Genomic DNA, 17,560 nt, shown 5'->3' with positions numbered 1-17,560 from the left:
AGTGGTAATGCTAAGAGAGGGGCGCAACCAATTAATGTCACCTAACAACCTTTGGAAATCATTCAAGGTGGTTAAAGAATCAATTCTGATTTGGAGTTTCTGCATCTGGACTTTGCGTCTGTATAAAATTCTCCCAAGAAATTCATAGGGAGCCATCCACTATGCTGGTCTCATCGTTGCTCCAGAGAAGGTGCATTTTGTAGTTTTAAAAATACCTCCTGCAACGTACTTAGACTGATAAAGGACTTTGGCAAAGTCTCAGGATATAAAATAAATGTACAAAAGACAATCACAATTCTTTACACCAATAATAAACACACACCCAAATAAAAAGCACAATTCCATTCACAATAGCCACAAAAAAATTGAAATACCTTGGCATCTTCCTAACCAGAGACGTGAAATACCTTTACAATGAAAACTACAAAACACTGCTCAAAAAAATCAAAGATGACACAAACAAGAGGAAAAATATCCCATGCTCACGAACTGGAAGAATCAACATTGTGAAGATGTCCATCCTACCTAAGGCAATCTACAGATTTAATGCAATACCCATCAAATTACCAGTAACATTCTTCTCAGACCTAGAAAATACAATGCAGGAATTCATATGGAAACACAAACAACCAAGAATAGCCAGAAAAATCCTCAGAAAAAAAAAAAAATCAGACGGTATCGCATTACCAGACTTCAAACATTACTATAAAGCTACAATAATCAACACTGCTTGGTATTCGTACAAAAACAGACATATAGACCAATGGAATAGAACTGAGATTCCAGAAGCTAAACCTCAATTTCTCAACCAACTCATCTTCGACAAAACATCCACCACCTACCAATGGGGAGAGGAGAACCTATTCAGTAAATGGTGCTGGGAAAACTGGCTGACCACATGCAGAAGACTCAAGCAAGACCCCTATCTGTCCCCATACACAAAAACTAACTCTAAATGGATCAGAGACCTAAATATAAAACCTCAAACCATAAGAACCTTAGAAAATGCAGGACATACCCTTATGGAAATTGGAACTGGCACGCAATTTCTGAACAAAACCCAAAACCCATAAGAGATAAGATAGACAAGTGGGACCTCATTAAACTGACAAGCTTCTGCAAAGCCAAAGAAACCATCAAGAGAGCAGGGAGACAGCCCACAGACTGGGAAAAAGTATTTGCAAACTCCAGGTCCGACAAAGGCTTAACATCTTGGATATGCAAGGAACTCAAACGTGCTGAGAGGAAAAAAACAAACAACCCCATTATAAAGTGAGCAAAAGATATGAACAGACATTTCTCAAAGGAAGACATCCTAGCAGCCAACAGACACATGAAGAAATGTTCAACCTCACTAATCATCAAGGAGATGCAAATTAAAACTCCACTGAGTTACCACCTAACTCCAGTCAGAATGGCCATTATCAATAACAAAAAATAACAGTTGCTGGAGAGGGTGTGGGGAAAAGGGAACACTTCTACACTGTTGGTGGTAGTGCAACTAGTACAACCTCTGTGGAAAGCAGTGTGGTGATTCCTAAAAGCCCTAAATATTGACCTTCCATATGACCCTGCAATCCCCCTACTGGGAATATAACCTGAAGAACTCAAATCACTCTAACAAAAAGATACCTGTACACGAATGTTTATCGCAGCATTGTTCACAATAGCAAGAACCTGGAAACAACCATGCTGCCCATCAAAAGAGGACTGGATTAAAAAAATGTGGTACATATACACGATGGAATACTACGCAGCCATAAAAAAGAACAAAATCATGAATTTCGCTGCAACCTGGATGGAACTAGAGTCTATAATACTGAGTGACGTCTCACAAAAACAAAAATCCGAATATCACATGTTCTCACTCATATAATGGACCTTGAACATCCAATGCAATACTATGGGAAAATGACTGATGGTACTGGGAAACTATGGGGGGGAGGGGGATGGGATTAACAGTAGCAAATATCTGTCGGGGGATGGGAAAACACTTCTTATCTACAGGGTGCCTGAATGAAACGTCTTTGTACACCTACCCTTAACTGTACCCCACAAAACCATAATAAAAACTACTGATTAATGAAAAAAATAAAAAATAAAAAAAATAAAAATGTGGTACATATACACGATGGAATACTACACAGCGATAAAAAAGAACAAAATCATGAATTTCGCAGCAACCTGGATGGAACTAGAGTCTGAGATGATCTCTCACAGAAACAAAAATCTGAGTATCACATGTTCTCACTCATATAATGGACCTTGAACATCTACCATAATACTATAAAAAAAGGACTGACAGTGGTGGGAAACTATTGGGGGAAGGTAGAGAGGGGAAGGAAGGTGGAACTAACGGTAGTCAATATCTGTTGGGGGATGGGGAGACACTCCTTATTAACAAGGGTACCTGAACGATGCACATTTGTATACCTAACCCTTAGCTGTACCCAATTTTATAATTAAAAAATATGTTTTGAAGAAAAAAGTTTGAATAATAAAGTATCAAAAATAAATAAAAATAAATATACCTCCTGCAATTGCTCTTTATCAGGATGAGCAACAAGAATATCATCCATGTAATGGATAATATAAGCCTTGGAGAAATATGATTGAACAGGTTGCAAGACTCTGGCCACAAAAGTTTGACACAAGGTGGGGCTATTGGCTGTGTCTTGAGACAGAACCTTCCATTGAAATCTTTGGGCCGGCTCCTGAAAATTAACAGCCGGCAATGAGAAAGCAAAGTACTTTCAATCCTTGTAAAAAAGTGGAATAGTAATAAAGCAATCTTTAAGGTCAATAATAAAAGGAGAATACTCATCTGGAATATCTACAGGAGAGGGCAGACCAGGTTGCAGTGATCCCATCATTTCCATAGAACGATTTACTGCCCTCAAATCTTGTAGTAAATGTCAATTCCCTGATTTGTTTCTTAATCACAAAAATAGGAGTATTCCAAGGACTGTTTGAATGCTCAATGTGACCGGCTGCAAGCTGCTCCTGAACAAGCGCAGTGGCCACTGTAAGCTTTTCCTCAGAAAGTGGCCACTACTCCACCCATACAGGGTCCTCAGACATCCAGGTAATAGGGTCTGCAGTCTTCTGATGGGGTTCAGGAGAAGCAGTGGCCATTAGTGAAAAGCCTCAGGATGACCTAAGCCAAACCTCCCGTTCTTTTGCGGTGAGGTTAGTGGAGACTGCATTTCTTGATTAAACTTTCCGAATCCTTGATTTGGGAAGTAACCCTGTTCAAGCATCTGGGAAGTGACTTGAGGACTGGGGCTATAAAGTAATACCCCCATAGCTTGGAGGACATCTCTTCTCCAGAGATTAAGAGGTGAAAAGGAAAGTACATAGGGCTGAAAAACAATCTCATGACCCTCATCATCCTTCCATTTCAAAGGCTGACTGCTCTGTAGAGGAGATTTGGATTGGCAACGCCTTACAAAGAAGTCATAGCCTCCTGTAGAGGTCAAGAAGTTGGCCAGTGGGCTTGGCTGATAACAGAAACATCAGCTCCAGTGTCCAACAACCCTCGGAGTGTCTTTACTTCTATCTGTAAAGAGTACTCAGGGCATTTCTCTCCGATAGCTGGTACCCATTAAGCATGATCAGAGGAACCAAAAGCATTGGTCCCCCAAGTACGAGGGGTCATTATTTGGCCAGTTTTCTTTAACGCGAGTAATACCAACTGGGCAATTTTCATACCTGCTGTTAGGGTGATGATGTTCTGAGGAACATTCCCCATAACCTTAATTTCTGCAGTATAATCTGAATCTATAACTCCAGGAAGTTAAAAACCCTTCAGAGACAAGCTACTGCATCCTAACAACAGTCCCACAGTGTTGTCAGGGAGGGGACCATAGACCCCTGTGGGTATTGCTTGAGGTCCCATCTCAAGAGTTAATACGAGGTGGGAGGAGGATCTGAGGTCCAATCCGGCACTCCCTGGGGTTGCGCGGTAGAGGTCGCTGACCTGCTGAGAGGGGAATTGCCCGGGGAAGCAAATTGGGCATGGGCTGAGGAGGGTAGATTGACATTGTCCCGATTGTTTGAGGGGTTGGGCCTGGCCCCATCAGAAGTTTCCCGACAATAGATTGCCTTTGGCATCTGTCGTGGAGTGGCATTCATTCTCCCAGTGACTTCCTCGCTTACATCTTGGACAGAGGGAGGGAGGACGACCTCTTCTTTCCCCAGCATTAGCGTTAGAATTTCAAGCAGGACATTCCCTACTGAAATGCCCCAATGCCTGCAGTTGAAACAGGCCCCTGGATTTTCGTGGGTGCCTCCTGATCTCATTACATTAAAAATTTTATGTGGTGGAGTCCCTTGCAAGGCAGCAGCCATGGCCATGCCCTGCATGCAGGCAGGCATGATATCTGCACACAGGCGAATGTAATCTGACGAGTCTCCTATCTTCCGATAGGGGTGAATTGCCGCTTGGCAGACAGAATTAGCATTCTCATAAGCCAATAAATGTTTTACCAAAAGAGTCCCTGCCTTTGCATCAACCAACAGCCTGCAACAGTCTAGATGCAAAATCTTGGTAAGGCTCATTAGGTCCCTGACATATTTTGGAAAGCTGCTCAGTCTTAACTCCAGCCAACGGTAGTTGGCGCCATGCTCCAGACGCTGCTCCATTGATCTGACCATACGCAGGTCAGGGATATAGGACTTGCGCCTCTTGGGAGGAGTATTCTCCTTAGCCCAAAAGCATATCCAAATGAACCATATCCAGATCACCTCCTCTACTTCTTTGAGCTTGCTCTTTGCATCTATCCCAGAAATTTGTCTTCCATAACAGATATTTCCCAACCGAAAACCATGCCTTTGCAACCACATGCCAATCAGAGGGAGTCAAGTCTTCTTGTGACATGGTTTCCAGCACAACCAATGTGAACATTGCTGTAGCTCCACATTGTGCCACAGCAGTTTTAAGGTCTTTCAGGGACTTAAGAGACAAAGTCTGATACTCTCGGATCTCCCTTCCATGTTCATGAAAACCGTTAGCATTTACCAGATAGGTGTGAAACCCTTCTAAATCAACTTCCCGCAGCAAGGTGGAGTGAACAGCCTTCTGTAGAGGGGAGAGACACACCAGACGCCTCCTAAGATTGGGAGGCTGAGTTTGGATGGGAGCCAAGAAGGGGGAGGGCATGGATCCGTGATCCACAAACAAGACTCTAGTCGGCGCCACTTGAGGGGTGCTGGGACTTAAGGGGGGCCCTTGCCATTTCTGAAAGAGATCTCCTCCTTAGAAACTGGGGTGTAACATACCGGTATTTCCTTCTTTGAATTCAAAGTGCAAGATAAAGGCACTTCCTCTTTTGAAATCAAAGTGTGACACATCCATGCCTCCTCTTTTGAAACTGAACATTTTTTAGCTAGAACAGTAAGCAAATCCATAAGTTGAGCAAAAGTATCAATAGATAAAGGAGGAGTAGAGTGCTCGACCTCTTCTGTAGGTAGGCCAGGAGGCTCAGAAAACTCGGTCACAGAGGCTCTAGTGGCCACACATATCTTATCATAGTGATGCCGAGCAGCAGCCTCATCCTGCGCCTGTTGAAAATCTTCAGGAAGGTGGCCCTCCTGATCATCACGGGCACATAAAGCAGAAACTGAGGGGGAACGCCACAATGAAGGAAGAATCTGCTCCAACGCCGCAATGAAGAAAGAATCTGCTTCGCTCTATGAAACTCATGAGAGGGGTCTAAGCAATCCCTTACCAGATTCCACAGAAAAAAGGCATCTACGGGTATAGCTTCAGGACCATGCACTTGATAATGATCCTTCAAACGATTGCCCACCTTTTCCCAAGTATTCAGGTTAACCGTCCCGGCCTCAGGAAGCCAAGGACATACTTCCTCTATAAACTGCAAAATTCTATCTAATTGCCTATCTGTAACCTTAGTTCCTTTAGCTTTCAGCATATATTTTAACATCTGCAGAAAGAGAGTGCGTTCCTTAGAATGTAAATGTCCCATGTTTTACTCCCAGTCATTAATCCCATTACTCGGTTACTTAATGAATCAGAGTGCTGCACAAGAAAAGGTGGCCTCCTTGAGGGTTCCTCTCCAGCCAAAGATGACCACAGTCCCTGTTCGGGCACCACTTGTGGAGCTCCAGCCTCCGTAGAGCAGGGCCTGAGGTGGGGGAGGGAATGAGAAAAGAAAGACAAAGAACAGCAGGATTGGGAAGCCTCTCAACTCGACAGGTGAGTGCAAGTTTATTCTCACAGCATGTTTTCTATATTGGGCAAAACTACATAAAAAAGAAATATCTTAATGCTGGCATCAACTGAGAAAAAGGTTAATGCTTGTGAATTTCTTGGCAAGCTTACTATAGCACTAACATCTCCATTTTTTGTGAGTCTAAGCAAAACCATTAACATCTGTGTTCTTTGAAGTTCTGAGTAAAGTTACTATCGAGCAAGCTACATCCAGCCTGTGCAGACTAGAGGTCACACCTGAATTCTAGTAAAACAACGTTCCCAGGGGCAAGCACCGAAATAAGCAAACACTGGTCAAGTTCTTCTTGGAGCCAGGCCAGAAGCACAAGGACCTGGTCAAGCTTGTGTATTTTTTAGGACATAAGGACCTTGTCAGCTTACATTCTTGTTTCCTTCAACTATAAAAAGTAATATGAAAATCCCTCCAGAAATTAAAAATGAAATTATCCTGTGACTGGCATTCCCACTTCTGGGTTTCTATCCAAAGATATCAAGCAGAACTTACAAAAGATATACGTACATCCATGTTTATAGCAGCATTATTTACAAATGCCAAAAGGAGTAAGTAACCTAAATGTTCTTAAAAGAATGAATGGACAGAAAAAATGTGACATTCTTAAAAAAACCAAATCTTGTCATCTGTTATGGTAACGATAAATCTTGTCAACATTATGTTAACGTAAATAAGACAGTATCAGGTGGATGTGGTTGCTCATGTCTGTAATCCCAGTACCTGAGTTGAGCAGTTCAAAACCTGCCTAAAGCTGGGCTCAGTGGCTCAGCCTGTAATCCCGCACTTTGGGAGGCTGAGTGGATTGCTTGAGCCCATGGGTTCGAGACCCACCTGGGCAACTTGGCGAGACCTCATCTCTACAATAAATCAAAAAATTAGCTGGGTGTGGTAGTGTGCACCTGTAGTTCCAGCTACTTGGAAGGCTGAGGAGGAAGGATCGCCAGAGCTCAGCAGGTAGAGACTGGTGGCCGGGAGCGGCCACTGCACTCCAATCTGGGCAACAGAGTGAGACTCTAACTCAAAAAAAAAAAAAAAACCTGCCTACACAATACAGTATGCCAAGAAGTTGTACCTTTAAAAAAAATGAGCCAGGCATGAAGGCACTAATCTGTAATCCCAGTACTCAGGAGACTGAGCTGGAATGATCACATAAGCCAAGGACCCGAAGACTGTAGTGAGACTTTACATGAGCCACCAAACTCCCTTCCGGGTGACAGAAAGAGACCACAACTCACAAAACAAAACAAAACCTTAACAAGGATTTGGAAAACGTTCTCGATAATGATATTGGTCTCATTAATGATATTTTTTATGACTACAGGAACAAAAAGTATATATAAAAAATTTGAGACATTACCTAAAACATTTCTGCACAGTAAAGGGAACAGGAAGAAGACTTACAGGAAAAGAGAAAATATTTGCAAACAATAAATCTGATGAGTTGTTAATATCCAAATTATACAACAAAATTATACAAGTCAAAGGCAAACACAAGAAATTGATAATCATTTGATTAAAGCATAGCTCCAAAATGAGTAATTTTTTATCCAGTGAGGACATACAAATTGCCAACGGGTATATGAAATGGTGCTCAATGTCACCAATAGAGGCAATTTCAAATGAACACATTGATGATTCACTATCTCAACACCTGTTAGAATGGCTAATATTAAACAGAAGAGGGAGAACTGATGAGAAATATGTGAAGAAAAAGAAATTCTGTTGGTGAGTGTAAAATTGGCAGAATCATTATAAAAATCATTATCAACATTCTTTTTTTTTGAGTTGAAGTCTCACTCTATTGCCCACACACCTCAACCTGCTGGGTTCCAGTGATCCTTCCTCCTCAGGTTTCCAAGTATCCAGAACTACAGGTGCGTGCTACCATGCTCAGCACATTTTTTAAAATTATAATTTATTGCCGGGCTTGGTGGCTCAGCCTGTAATCCCGTGCCTTTGGGAGGCTGAGGTGAGTAGGTTGCCTGAGCCCGCGAGTTCGAGACCTGCCTGGGCAGCGACACCTCATCTCTACAATAAATAAAAAAATCAGCCAGGCATGGTAGCGCACATCTGTAGTTCTGGCTACTTGGAAGGCTGAGGCGGAAGGATCTCCGGAGCCCAGCAGGCGAGGCTGCGGTGGCCGGGAGCGGCCACTGCACTCCAGTGTGGGCGACAGATTGACTCCAGCTCAAAAAAAAAAAAATTGTAATTTATTGTAGAGATGAGGTCTCACTAAGTTGCCCAAGTGGGTCTCGAACCCGCGGGCTCAGGCAATCCAATCACGTCAGCCTCCCAAAGCGTGAGATTATAGGCTGAGCTACCGAGCGCAGCTCAATATTCTTCTAAAACTAAAAATACACTCACATGGAGCACAGAAATCCCTTTTCTGGGTATACAACCAAAGAAAATAAAATCAGTATCAAAAAGAAGTTATCTCCACCACTATATCCATTGCAACATTTGTCAAAATGGCCAAGCTTGAAGACAACCTAATATTTGTGGATTCTGTGTTGATTAATAAAATGTCATATATATATGCACAAGCATATTATTCAGCCAAAAAAAAATAAAGAATTCAGCAATTTCAACCTTATGATTGAAACTGTAAGACATTATGCTAAGTGAAGTGAGTCAGGCACACACAAGAATACTGAGTGGCCGGGATCAGCAGCTCAGTCTATAATCCCAGGACTTTGGGAGGCTGAGACAAGTGGATAGCTTGAGCCCACGGGTTTGAGACCCGCCTGGGCAACTTGGTGAGACCTCATCACTACAACAAATTAAAAAAAATAAGCCGGGTGTGGTTGTGAGTGCCTGTCGTTCCAGCTACTTAGAAGGCTGAGGCAGAAGGAATGCCGGAGCCCAGCAGGTTGACGCTGGGGTGGCCCGGAGTGTTCCACTACACTCCAGCCTGGGCAATGGAGTAAAACTCCAACTCAAAAAAAAAAAAGTGTTGCATGACGACAGGCACAGTGGCTGAAGTCTGTAATCCAAGCAATTTGGGAGGCCAAGGTGATAGGACTGCCTGAGCTCAGGGATTCAAGACCAGCATGTGCAGGTTGGTAAGACCTCGTACCTACGGTAAACAAAAAAAAAAAAAAAGCTGGGTGTGTGAGCGTGCGCCTGTGGTTCCAGATACTTAGAACTTGGAACTAGGTTGAGATGGAAGGATTGTTTGCGTCCGGCAGGTCGTGGCTGCAGTGGCCATTATCATGCCACTGCATTCCATTCTGAGTGACAGACTTCAACTAGAAAGCAGAAAGCTCTGGGAGCATTTCTGCTTTCAACTATCCTCCTAAAATTGATGTTGCTGAATACCTATGACCTCAGAGACAAGTCTTTTGATTTCAATGAATGAGCTTTCAAGTCGTTACGTGTAATGTATAAAACCAGTGTGTAAATCTACATAAAAATATTACATGTTCCAATGAGTTTTGTGATACGAAAATATGCGATACTGTCAACTAACTTAAAAACACGGTCATGGAAATGAGACCCTATTACTATCATTTGTGAAGAATTTACTCCTTCAGGATTTAATACATGTATTACATGTGAGGCCATCAGCACCTTTGTAGAAAAGAGGAAAAAATTATGGCATCTATGAACATGGCAAAATGAAGAGTTACAGGGAAAGCACAGCACACTAGGGCTTTTTCCATATTAAATAGGTCCTGTGAGGACAGTCTGTGAGTCAAGTGCATACTTCTCTCCTCCACCCCTCAGTATTCTCATCCTACTACTCCTGTTTTGTCTTTAGTTGAGAGAATCTGATGACACTTGCCCACGGGTCTTGAATAAGGGTGTTGTAACATGAGGGCACATCTTAAAGTTAGAGAGCCTTTGATCTCTGTTCAGATGCATTGTTGTTGGACGGTTGATCTCAAATACATTATTTCTTTTTTTTGTTTTGTTTTTTTGAGTTGGAGTCTCACTCTGTCGCCCAGACTGGAGTGCAGTGGCTGCTCCCAGCCACCGCAGCCTCGACCTGCTGGGCTCCGGAGATCCTTCCTGCTCAGCCTTCCAAGTAACTGGAACTACAGACATGTGCTACCACGCCCAGCTAATTTTTTGATTTATTGTAGAAATGAGGTCTCGTCAAGTTGCCCAGGCAGGTCTCAAACCCGAAGGCTCAGGCAATCCACTCACCTCAGCCTCCCAAAGCGCGGGATTACAGGCTGAGCTATCGAACCCGGCCTACATTATTTCTTTTGTGTCATTTAAAGTCTGATACTATTTTGTTAATAATATGGACACAGCCTGGTGTGGTGGCTCAAGCCTGTAATCCCAGCATTTTGGGAGACTCAGGTGAGACGACTGCCTGAGCTCAGGGTTTTGAGACTAGCCTGGGCAAATTGATGAGACCTCATCTCTACAATAAATCAAAAAATTAGCCAGGTATTGTAATGTGTGCCTGTAGTTCCAGCTTCTTGGAAGGTTGAGGCATAAGCATTGCCTGAGCCCAGCAGGTCAAGGCTGTGTTGGCTGTGAGTGTGCTCCTGTACTCCAGCCTGGGCAAAAGAGTGAGACTCCAACTCAAAATATATATGGACACTTGCAGTAACAAGCACTTTTAAATATGTCAGTGAATTTAACTCTTCCCACCCCTTGATAAAGTAGGCCTGTGATCTTTATTTTACAGGTGAGGAAAGTGGTTACTTGGACAGGTTGAGTTGCTTCATTAATGTCACACAATTTTTTTTTTATGTATTTCAAAACTTAACCGTGAAGTCTTCCTCTAAATTGTGTATGCTTATGGCATATTCTTCTTTGACTCTGACCACATCTCAAGAGTAAATGTCTCATTCTAGGTCCATTTTCTACTTGATGGTTGAAAAATGGCACAAATAGGTGGGGAAGGGAACTAGCTGACCCCTGGCCTTTCCTTTCCTCTGTCATACACTTATCTGAGGTTAGGTTTTCTGAGTGACCTTGAGCAGTCATAAATCTGGATGCCTACTCACCTGGAACATTTGTTATGTGTAATCGATTTTGTAGCTGTACTTTGTCTCAATTATTCCTCTCAGCTTTCTCTTACAAGTTTGTGTACTACACTGAAACACAATGCAAATGTTGATAAAAGTAAAATTATTGTCCTCCTATCAAAAGGCACAACATTCTTTTTTCCCCCAATTTTATAAGATGCATGCTCTAAACAAAAGCCCAGTCATACAGATCTCCTTGAAACGAAAACCTTTTCTGGCATCCATTCCCTCCAAACTCATTTTCTTCTTAGAAAGAATTATTTTTTTGCAGGTTTTTGTTTATTTTTCTGAATATTTTTATAGATTTATAAATACATATAAGGTATTTTAGACATAAATCAGACCATACTGCATTTTCTTTAAATTGTGCTCTTTCTCTGGTTATGTATTGTTGATATATTTTCATATCAGTGCACATGATTCTACTGACTATTTTAAAAGAATGAGTGCATTCTATTCTATTACTTGTTTAACTGTTCATTCCTTGATAGAAATTTGGATTATTTTTAGTTTCACGATTATGAAAAAAATGCTGCAGTAAGATCCTTGTACGTAATTTTCTACACTAATATCTAACTGCTCAACTTGCCTTTCTTTCCTTTTGTCAATATTTCACGTTTTTAATATTTATTTTGTGAGAATTATTTTTTAGTTCACCAGGATATTGTCATTGGATAAGCACACTTATGAGAAAACTAGATTAAATGTTATCCATCTTTGTATTCTGACAGAAATGCATACAAAGTAGTAAGTAGTTCTAACATATCAGTATATTCATAGAAATTGAAATTTAAATACTGCAATTGCTTCTACCCTACTTGTACAAAAAGGCATGACTTTATTCTATCTTTATCAATTCTAACTCCAGGGACTATTGATTAGACTTAAGAGACAATAGAAAAATGCTGTTGTATCTTTTTCTTTTTTTTAACTTATTTTGAGTTGGAGTCTCACTCTGTCACTCAGACTGGAGTGCAGTGGCACACTCACGGCAACCGCAGCCTCAACTTCCTGGGCTCAGGCAATCCTTCCAACTCAGACTTCCAAGTAACCGGAACTGCAGGTGTATGCTACCACACCTGGCTGATTTTTTATTTCAATTTATTGTAGAGGTGAGATCATGCCAAGTAGCCTGGGCTGGTCTCAAACCCGCGGGCTCAGGCAATCCTCTCATCTCAGCCTCCCAAAGTGCTGGGGTTATAGGCTTTAGGCACCCAGCCATATCCTTTTCTATTCAGCCATAGGCTCCCTCTGACATAGATCATAGAATTTAATGGTGGCTCCATAGATGGTTAGATAGAATAAAAATTCAACGTAATGAAGATCAGTACCTACAACTATGTTTTTTTTATTTTAAAGATGTGGGGTACAATTCAAGGTTAAGTATACACATGTTCCTTATGCCAGGACCACTATTTATGAGGTGTGCCCCCTTCCATGACAGAATCATACTACTACCAATCCTGCCACCCCTGGAAATTTCCCACTACCGACAATCCGTATTACAATAATTGTTAGTTCACTTATGAATGAGAATATGTGATACTCAGTTCTTTGTTTCTGATATAGATCACTCAGTATTATTGACTCTAAGTCCATCCAAGGGCTAGGTTCGGTGGCTCAACCTGTAATTCCAGCAGTTTAGGAGGCTGAGGCAAGTGGATTCCCTGAGCCCACGGGTTCAAAACCCGCTCGGGCAAATAGGTGAGATCTTATCTCTACAATAAATAAAAACTTTGCTAGGTGTCGTAGCATCCAAGTGTAGTTCCGGATACTTGGAAGGCTGAGGTGGAATGATCACTGGAGACTAGCAGGTCGAGGCTGCAGTATCTGGGAGCATTCCACTGCACTCCAGTCTGGATGACAGAGTGAGACTCCAACTCAAAAAATTAAAAAATAAATTAAAAAATCCATCCAAATTGCTGTGGAGTTCAAAATTTTGTCCTTTTTTATGGCTGTGTAATATTCCACCATGCATATGTACCATAATTTTTATAGTCATCTTTCAATGGGCAGCACAGTTGATTCTGTGTTTTTGCTGTTGTGAAGAATGCTGCAATAAGCATGCATGTGCACGTATGATTTTTCAGAGTGATTTGAACTCTGGGTATGCTCCTACAGAGGGAGTACAGGGTCATATGGAAGGTTGATTTTTAGACCTTTCAGAAATCACCAAACAGTTTTCCACAGAGGTTGTACTAGTTACATTCCCACCAACAGTGTTGAAGTATTTCCTTTTTCCCACATTCTGTCCAGTATTTTTTGTTAGTGATCATGGCCATGCTGATTGGAGTTAAGTAGTATCTCAGTGTGTTTTTTGGGGGGTGGGTGGTCGGAGTCTCATTCTGTCATCCAGACTGGAGTGCAGGGCATGCTCATGGGTCATCCCTGTGTTGACCTGCTGGGCTCTGGTGATCCTTTCACTTCTGCCTTCCAAGTAGCCCAAACTACAGGCACGAGCTACCATGCCTGGCTAATTATTTATTCATTTATTGGGGAAATGGGGTCTCACCAAGTTACCCGTGGTCTCAAATCTGCAGGCTTAACCAATCCACTCACCTTAGCCTCCCAAAGTGCTGGAATTACAGGCTGAGCAACCAAGCCTGAATACAACTATAATTCTTAATAATTTCTTTTGACTACCCCAAGACTTTATGGTTCCTAGTAGAAATTCACCCATGGATTAAGAGATGTGGTTGTTTAATATTTTAGTAATTTCCAAATCAACATTAAACAGGTTTTTGCAGTTTCTTTTGTCATTCTGCCTTTCTTTGATTGTGTTTGAAGAGACTACCAAGTTCCAAAAACTATTGGAAACTGTCTACTCCTCTGCTACTTTTGGGATAATATAGAGTAAAATGGTGCTATTTCCTTTTAGATTACCATGTAGAAAACTTAGTAAAATTATATGGGGTTGGATTTTTTTTTTTTTTTTTTGAGTTGGAGTCTCACTCTGTCGCCCAGACTGGAGTGCAGTGGCCGCTCCCAGCCACCACAGCCTCAACCTGCTGGGCTTCGGTGATCCTTCTGCCTCAGCCTTCCAAGTAGCCGGAACTACAGGCATGCGCTACCACGCCCGGCTGATTTTTTGATTTATTGTAAAGATGAGGTCTCGCTGCCCAGGCGGGTCTCGAACCCGCGGGCTCAGGCAGGGTTGGATTTTTATTATTTAGTTTTAAAATTATAATTTCTGTTTTCATCCCAGCACTGTGGGAGGCCGAGGTACCCAGCCTAGAGTCAATTTTGTTAATGAGTATTTTTTGGTAGGAGGTCAAGACCAGCCTGGGCAACATAGTTTAGACCTCATCTCTATAAAAAATAATCTTAGCCTGGAATTGGTGCCTCAGCCAGTAATCTCAACACTTTGGGAGGTTGAGGCAAGTTGATTGCCTGAACCACCAACCCGGGCAACTTGGCAAGACATCGTCTCTACAATAAATCAAAAAGTTAGCTTGGCATGGTTGTACATACCTGTAGTTCGAGCTACTTGGAAGGCTAATGCAGAATGATCGCATGAGCCCAGCAGGTCAATGATGGGGGGGTCATGAGTGTGTGTCACTGACCTACAGCCTAGGCAACAGAATAAGACTTCAACTTAAAAAAACAAAAGGCCAGGCGAGGTGGCTCAAGGCTTTAATCCCTGTACTTTGGAAGGCTGAGGCATAAGGATTGCCTGATCCCACGGGTTCAAGACCAGCCTGGGAAACTGGGTGAGGCCTCGTCTCTACAATGCATCAAAAAGTTAGCCGAATGTGGTGGCATGTGCCTAGGATTCCAGCTGAGGCAGAAATATTGCCTGAGCCCAGCAGGAAAAGGCTGCAATGGGTGTGAGCATGCCACTGCACTCCAGCCTGGGCAACAAAGTGAGAATCTGAGTTAAGACAAAAAAATCTAAAGAAATAAAATTTTAAAAAAAGAAAGTCTTTTAAAATATATGATTCTGCCAGTAGCGGTGACTCACCCCTCCCATCCCAGAACTTTGGGAGGCAGAGGCAAGAGGATTGCCTCAGTCCAGGTGTCCGAGACCAGTTTGGGCAACTTGGTGAGACGTCATCTCTAAAGTAAATCTAAAATTTAGCTGGGCATGGTGATGAGTACATGTAGTTCCAGGTACTTGAAGGCTGAGTTCGAAGGATCACTTCAGCCAGGTAGGTTGAGGCTGCAGTGGTTTTGAGCATGCTACTGCACTCCAGTTTAGGCAACAGAGTGAGTCTGTGACCCAAAAAATACAAAACAAAGGGAAGGGGCAGGGGGAAACTGGCCATGGGCAGGTGCTGGTGGGTGACAGCCCCAAAGTCGCCTGATTTGGAATATCCAGGTGGAAATTCCCAGGATATGTTATCAGAATCATTGGCAGCTTTTGTCACCAGATCCAAACCCAGTTCTGCTCAGTGGGACAGTCTGTAAGACATAGACATAGAGCAGGGGCTGTGACTTCATTTAGGAGGGACATTCAAACAGAGAAGATGAAGGACCAATGATGACCCCAATTGGGTTGTGTCAGCATTATTTTGTTTTTTTTCCAGGTGGACAAAGCGTTCGAGAGCACACTGTGCTTTAGACCTGATGACACTTGGGCATCTGGGGGAGTCGCCTGGAAAATCATGAAATCTGTCTTTGGTTCACGGTCTCCTTTTTTTGTTGTTGTTTTAGTTTAACAAAATGGAGTTAGTGCACCTACTTCCCCTTTCCCAGAGTTAGTCTGTACACCTGCATACTTATTCCTCATCTTTTTAGCATTTCTTTCCTCCTTCTCCTTCTCTTCCTTCTCCTTCTCCTTCACCTTCACTTTCTCCTTCTCCTTCTTCTTTTTTTGAGTTAGAGTCTCATGTTGTCGACAGGCTGGAGTGCAATGGCATGTTCCCAGCCACCACAGCCTCGACCTGCTGGGTTCCATTGATCCTTCTGCCTCAGCCTTCCAAATAGCTGGAACAACAGGCGCATAACCCTGCCAGGCTACTTTTTTGATTTATTGCAGAGATGAGGTCTTGCCAAGTTGTCCAGGTGCACGTCGAACCCACAGTCTCAGGCAATCCTCTCACCTCAGTTTCCCAAAGCATGGAATTACAGGCAGAGTCATCGAGCCCAGCTTCTGAATACTTTTTAATAAGTGTTTCCTATGGCATATATTTTGAACAAAGTTTGGTTAACATTCTTTAAATTTATAAATTCTGTCCCATGTGCACAATCTAACTTCAAACAAACTTTTAGCTGGTTAAAGGCTTAATCATTTTCAACATTTGTACATTCAAAAGATCTCTGGCTTAAGTAAAGTTAATGGTACTCTTTATATCTGTAAACTTCTCACCATGGTCTAGAGTTTATACACACAGGAAATTTAGAGTATATGAATTTTCTGATGTTGAGAAAACATGGAAAAACAATGAAAAACTATGCTCCATTCTTCCCATCTATAAAGTTTCTATATATATATAGATGCTCATATGTCAACCAAGTATTGAATAAGTGCTAAAGGCTTTGTCACATTCTTCTCATTTGTATGACTTCTCCTCAGTATGAATTCTCTTATGTCCAGCAAGTCTAAAATGAGAGCAAAAGGTTTTACCACATTCTTCACATTTGCAGGACTTCTCCCCAGTATGCACCTTGATATGTCGAGCAAGTTTAAATGGGAATAAAAGAGCTTGCCACATTCTTCACATTTGTGGCATTTCTCTCCAGTATGAATGATCACATGACCAGCAAATTCAGTCTTAGAGCAAAAGGTTTTGCCACATGGTTCACATTTGTAGCCTTTCTCTCTCGTATGGATGGTCTTATGTCCTGATAATTGTCTAGGAAAGCAAAAGGCCTTGCCACATTCTTCACATTTGTAAGGTTTCTCTCTTGTATAGATCTTCATATGTCTACCAACTGCTTTTTTACAGGAAAAGGGTTTGCCACATTCTGCACATTTGTAAGGCTTCTCCCCAGTATGGATCACCATATGTCGAGTAAGGTGTGAATGAGAGAGAAGAACTTTGCCACATTCTTCACATTTGTAGTATTTTTCTCAAATATGGTCTTATGTCCAGCAAATCCATTCTGACAGCAAAAGGCCTTGCCACATTCTTCCTACTTGTAGGGTTTTTCTCCTGGATTGATTCTCTGATGTTCTAAAAGCTTAAAGTATGCATGAATGGCTTTGCCACATTCCTCACATTTGTAGCATTTCTCTCCAGTATGAATGGTCATATGAACAGCAAATCTACTCTGGGAGCAAAAGGCTATGCCACATTCTTCACATTTGTGTGTTTCTCTCCAGTATGGATGTTCTTTTGTTCAGCAAATCCTTTCTGAGAGTGAAAAGACTTGCCACATTCTTCAGAT

This window comes from Carlito syrichta, unplaced genomic scaffold (genome assembly GCF_000164805.1).
Source record: "Carlito syrichta isolate Samal-C Ts95f unplaced genomic scaffold, Tarsius_syrichta-2.0.1 Scaffold316456, whole genome shotgun sequence".
Classification (NCBI taxonomy): Eukaryota; Metazoa; Chordata; class Mammalia; order Primates; family Tarsiidae; genus Carlito; species Carlito syrichta.
Note: the sequence above shows the minus strand (reverse complement) of the source record.